The 6,064-nt window shown below is 52.7% G+C and overlaps 1 protein-coding gene across 1 annotated transcript in view; it reads left to right on the top strand.

The window, feature by feature from the left end:
- Positions 1-2,444: 2,444 nt before the first annotated feature.
- TMOD1 (tropomodulin 1) overlaps positions 2,445-6,064 on the top strand; it is a 68,697-nt gene continuing 65,077 nt past the window's right edge. Inside the window, exon 1 of the mRNA XM_024734414.1 lies at positions 2,445-2,540. The gene's annotated coding sequence lies outside the window, so the exon portion shown is untranslated. The remainder of the gene's footprint in view (positions 2,541-6,064) is intronic.

Here is a 6,064-nt window from a genome sequence, read left to right as displayed (position 1 = left end):
ACTTTCCCGTATGACTAAGAGAATGAGATCAGCTAGGGAGAATAATGCAAACAGGCCAGGAAACAAGTCTTTTTTAAAGAGAGCTGATCATCTCTGAGTCCCCATGCTCTCCACTCAGTGGCTCCAAACATGTCTTACATAACAGAACCAGGCCTTCATAGGCCTGAAATCTCATCTTGTCAACTCCTAAAACCCACCATCAGTCGAGACGTCAGCCGTCTCTGGAAAACCTCATCTAGGGCTCTAGCATCTCTGCTCACATGCCTGGCATAACAAGTGCTCACCACCTCCTGAATCAGCCCAGTGCCTCCTTGGACATTTTTTATTTTTAGACAATTCATTGCGCTGATCGGAAATCCATGTCCTGGTCACCTCAGTAAATCTATGTCTTCTGAGCACTGGCATCCACAGACCACTTTTGTTCCTTCTTCCCCAGGTCAGCCCATTAGAAGTTTGCAGAGTGTGACCATGTTCCCCCGGCCCTTCAACTGTTCTTCATGTGACACCCTGCCCCCCTTCTCTGGACTCGGCCAGCACCACTCAAGAGAAAAGGCCCAATTCACAGGAGCGGTCACCCATATGGCCAGTAGGCATATGAAACGTGCTCGGCATCCTTAGTCATCAGGGAAATACACAATGAGATACCACTACCCACCCGCCATAATGGCTAAAAAGGAAAGTACCAACAATACCAAGAATGAGCAAAGATGTGGAGCAACTGGAACTCTCAAACCCTGCTGGAGGGGATGTAAAATTGTACAATTACTTTGGGAAACTTTTTGACAGTACCTACTGAAACTAAGTGTATGCCAACTCTGTGATCCAGAAATTCTGCTCCAGGTACATACCCAAGAGAAATAAGTGATTATTCCCACCAAAAGCCATCATAGGGCTACTTATAATTACCAAATACTGGAAATAACTTAAATGTCCATTAACAGTAAACAAACAAATTATGGTATAGTTCATGTAATGGAATACTACACATCAACAAAAAAGAATCACCTGCCACTCTAACACACAACGTGGATGAATCTCACAGATATAAAGTTGCATCTGAAAGGAGCCGGATGCAAGAACATACCCTCTATATGTGTCCATTTATATGATGTTCAAGAACAGTCAAAGCTAATTTATTAGAAGGCTTTAAAAGTCCGAATAGTTGTTACCTTTGAGGGAGATGGACTGGGAGGGGGATGAGAAAGCCTTCTGGTGGGCTGGAAATGGCCTATATCTTCATCTGAGTGGTGTTTACATAGGTGTATGCATATGGGAAGATTCAGTGAGCCGTGCTCTTAAGACTTGCCCACTTGACTGTATATAACCAATGCCTTATTATTATTATTTTTTTTTTTTTGCGGTACGCGGGCCTCTCCCTGCTGTGGCCTCTCCCGTTGCGGAGCACAGGCCCCGGACGCGCAGGCTCAGCGGCCATGGCTCACGGGCCCAGCCACTCCGCGGCATGTGGGATCTTCCCGGACCGGAGCACGAACCCATGTCCCCTGCATCGGCAGGCGGACTCTCACCCACTGCGCCACCAGGGAAGCCCAACCAATGCCTTATTAAAAAAAGAAAAAATAATCGCACACCCCCAGTGCAAGAGTGGGGGCCCAGAGCTGAGCTCCAGCCTGAAGCCTAGCAAGGCCATCATCGCCCTTACTTTGTCCACTGTACCTTTATTGATGCAGCTGAGATCACACCATGGCTTTGAGGGCCAACGCCTCACACTGTTGATTTATGTTGGGTAGACAGTCACTTGAGAACCCCCAAACCTTTCTCATGGCTACCCAGCCATGTCCACCCATCTAATGCTTGTAGGGTTGGCTTATTGGGCTGGAGCTTCATGAAACTGAGGAAGAGGGAAGGAAACCAGCCATCTGAACTGCCCCATCCTTTATGTCACTGCTTCTTCACAGCACCCCTTCAGAGGTACAGGTTGTGCCCTTACCTTACAAATGAATCCATGAAGCTCAGAGGCACTAAGTGACATGCCCAAGATTGCCCCACCAGTTAGAGCCAGGGCAGGGATTTTAGCCCAAGCCTGCATGACCCCTAGTCCATGCTTTCACCTGCCACCAGGCTGACCCAAGAGGAGACATCATCTGTAAAGTGGGGCTAATGGCCCAGCTCAACCTCCCTCTGAGGGTAGTGGGTGAAGAGAGGATGTGTATGACACCACCCCAGGGATTTCTGTGTGAGTCTTATCCTCCCAACTTAATTGCAAGCTTCCTGAGGGCCGGAACTCTCCTATTAATTTGTGTCTCTCCCACAAAGGCCGACTATGCCCTGGACAACGTGGGTGCTCAGTAAACACTCACTCAACGAATTAGGTTGTGGAAACTGAGATCCAGAGAGGTACAGCAACTTGCTCGAGGCCACACAGCACATCCTCAACCAAAGTCAGGACTTGTAATCGAATCCCCTGACTCCTATCCCAGTGTCCTTCTGCCACTGCACAAGGGCTCCAGCTTCCTATAGACCCCAGGGAGTGGAGATCTCAGTGGTTTGGAGGATACTAGAGAAGAAAAGGACCATCCCAGGTGAGCCAAGGCTGAGTCTAGCCCTGGAGCCTTCAGGGTGTGTGTCCTGGGAAGAGGGCTGGGAACAGGTTGTAGGTTGTACAGAGCCCTGCTCTCGGAAGCACTCTGTGCTTGGTTGAATGCTCGGCAGTCGATTTCTTGAAATTCTTAATTTTATCTTTGGATTTATATTTTAAAGTGAAGCCCCATGGACAGTGAAGTGTGCACCAGGGCTTTGAGGTCCGGCACGAAGTCCCATCTCCTGCTGCCTCTCTGCTTCCTGAGGATGGGTTCTCAGATTCCAGCTGCTTCGCCTCCTGGCGCCCCCAGGTCCTACCAGCCTCCCCCTCCCCACCACTGCCCAGCTACTACTGGGGCTCTCGCCCTGGCTGCATTCGGCTGGCAACCTTGCAGGGCAAGCCTCTTGTCGTCCCGTGATCCAGGCATCTATTGTCCTGGTGCAGAGGTTGGGATACCCTTGGGATCACCCATCTCCGTGTGTTAGGGCAGTGGCCCCATTGGAAGGGGAGGAGCCTGGCTCAACTGCCCGCTCCCTACCCGGGCAGAGCATGTCTGTCCTGTATCTGGCAGGGGAGGGAAGCTGGCAGCCAGAGGACTTGGTGTGCCCTCTCTGAGTCACAGCACTCGGGCACCTGTGTAGAAAGACACCACGACAGATCAAGACAGAGACCATGAGAGAAAGGAAAAACTTTATTTCTTGGTACCTTTAGTGGCACTTTTTTCCCATTTTTGAACTCAGGACCCCACAGTCTTATTTTGCACTGGACCCGGCAAATCCTGTAGCCAGTCCTGCCTGGGAGAGTCCTTCATCAGGGCTAAGTGAGCACTCAGGCCATCACACAGGGGCTGCCCGGAGACACGAGATGGTGCCTGGGAGAGCTGGGCCCTCTTGGTCCAGCTGTCTCCCTCCCCCTGTCTGTCTGGATCCAATCATAGATGACAACATGCCAAGGCACTCTCACTTCTTGCCCTGCAGGGGACATGAAACTGCGGGCATGAAAGTGTTTGTTTGTTTGTTTGTTTTAAGTTGCAAAGGTCTCTGCACTTTGGACTGGTTTTGGGTGTAATTATTGTGTCACATTTTATGACCCTCTTCTAAAGCCTAAACACTGAGGAAGGTAAGCCCCCCAAACTTCCAATCCCTACTTGTCTACCTCTTCCACACCCTACCCTGCCCCATCCAGTCGAGGGACAGTTGACTTTCTTCCCTTTGGGGTCACTAGCCTGGGAGAGAATTCTGGTGTCCACCCAGCTCCGGGGGGTCTGTGTTCCTGACTGACCTGCAGTAACGGAGGCTTTAGCCTGAGTTGTGCGTGTGATGCTGGTCAGATGTGATGCTGTCCCCAACCCAGTTCAGCCTGGGGGCTGGGAGGCGGGAGCCGCCGTCACCTCCACTGGGCAGGGAAGCACTGCAGGGAGGCCGAGGCTCTCCAGTGAGGAGGTGGGGAGAGGGTGCTCCAGGCTGAGAGGACTGCGTGTGCTTGGCCCAGAATGTCAGGGGTGCTCAGGTACTGGGGGTGAGTGGAGGGTCCAGCTGGGAGGGGAAAGCCTGTGCGGGGATTAGAAGCTGGGGTGGCACAGAGGCCACCAGGTCTCCGACGGCCTCAAACCCCAGGCTGGGGAGTTTGCACTCCATCTGTCATAATGGGGGCTGTTGAAGGTGGCTTCAGCTCAGGAGCAGCATTAGAAGTGACTTTCGGGCTTCCCTGGTGGCGCAGTGGTTGAGAGTCCGCCTGCCGATGCAGGAGACGCGGGTTCGTGCCCCGGTCCAGGAAGATCCCACATGCCGCGGAGCGGCTGGGCCCGTGAGCCATGGCCGCTGAGCCTGCGCGTCCGGAGCCTGTGCTCCGCAACGGGAGAGGCCACAACAGTGAGAGGCCCGCGTACCACAAAAAAAAAAAAAAAAAAGAAGTGACTTTCACAAAGATCACTTGAAGGCTGAGTTGCGTGTGGACAGGAAGGTAGCAGAACTGAGGCAGGGAACTGGGTTGGGAGGCTGTTGTGACAACACAGATCCAAAAAAGGCAGTCGCCGTAACAAGGGAGAGGAGGGACAGATACAAGGGATGGTAAAGAGATGGGAGTCTAGTCACAAAAGGACAACAGTGTATGATTCCACTCAGGTGAGGCACTTCGAGTAGTCCGATTCATAGAGACAGAAAGCAGAATGGTGGCTGCAGAGTCTGGGGGGAGCAGGACGGGGAGTTAGCGCTTAAAGGGGGACAGAGTCTCCTCTGGGAAAGATGGAAAAGTTCTGGACATGGATGCTGGTGATGGCTGTACAACAACGTGAATGTACTTAATCCTATAGAACTATACACTTAAAATGGTTCATTTTATGCTGTGTATTTTACCACAATCTAACAACAACAAAAACCCCTATAGCATTCCAAAGAATAAATGAGAGAGAGAGAGAGGGTTGACAGGCGTGGGGACCCACCAGAACTGGGGGGTCGAGGGGAGGGTTCGGACTGACCCCCAGGTGCTGGCCTGGGTGGCTGACAGCAGCAGGGTGAGGGGCTGGTGGTGGCGGAGAGGTGACTGACTGCCCTCCGGGTTGGGCACGTGAAGCCTGAGGGACTCCAGGAGATGCGCTCAACAGAGCACGAGACCCTGCGAGGGTCATCAGCTTATCACTGGTAGCTGACCCCACTTGGAGAGAGCCCCCAGGGGGAGTGTGAGATGTGAGAGGGCAGCGCCCAGGGGCACAGGTGGGCCAAGAAGAATCCGTCATCAGGAAGAATGAGAAGGGCGGGGGAGAAAGGAAGGAGGCAAACCGGGACAGTCTTGTACTTGTCTGGCCGCAAGGAGCAGGGATGCATTCGAGGTAACTGAGTGCAGCGAGGGTGTGCGAGGAGAGGGTGGGCCTTGTAAGGATTGTGGTGGGGCGGGAGTCTCATGGGACTCCAGCAGGAGCCGTAGCGGCCCAAGCCTGAGGGAGCAGGGACTGGGCTCTTCTGGGACGCCGTGTTCCCCATCTCTCATCCCCATGAGTTCACCCCCCAGATCTCCCCACAAGAAGGACCAGCCCTGCCACACCTAGATTTTGGACTTCTAGCCTCCAGAACTGAGAGACAATGAATTTCTGCTGTTTAGGCCCCTCCGTTTGTGGTACTGTTAGGGCAGTCTCAGGAACCAATACAAATGCCAAGGAATGAAGGGGCTCATTCAACCAGCTCACTCACTCTTTTTTTTAAATCCAAGCCACATAGATCACTGACTAGCCACTCAATTGGCTGCCTTTGAGCCAATTGATCACTGACTGACTCTGCCCAGTCAGCTGAGGTAGGGATCACATGCTATACAGCATGGCTGCCCCCAGAGGTGCCCCTTGGAGGAGGGCAGTGGGGAGACAGCTCTCTCGGGAGGAACAGAGGACATCTCAGGCACTCACTCTTGTGTCCCTGGAGCCAACGGAAGAGAGAGGCTCAGGCTTCAGTGATGAGGGATCATGGCCTAAAATCCCTTCAGCCAAAGTGTCGTCCCAAAGAGAAGAGAAGACAAAGACAGAGGAGAAGGGTTACG

This window comes from Neophocaena asiaeorientalis, unplaced genomic scaffold, assembly GCF_003031525.2.
Source record: "Neophocaena asiaeorientalis asiaeorientalis breed wild unplaced genomic scaffold, Neophocaena_asiaeorientalis_V1.1 scaffold192, whole genome shotgun sequence".
Taxonomy (NCBI): domain Eukaryota; kingdom Metazoa; phylum Chordata; class Mammalia; order Artiodactyla; family Phocoenidae; genus Neophocaena; species Neophocaena asiaeorientalis.
The sequence above is the reverse complement of the archived record's forward strand: the minus strand, read 5'-3'. Positions and strand labels throughout refer to the sequence as shown.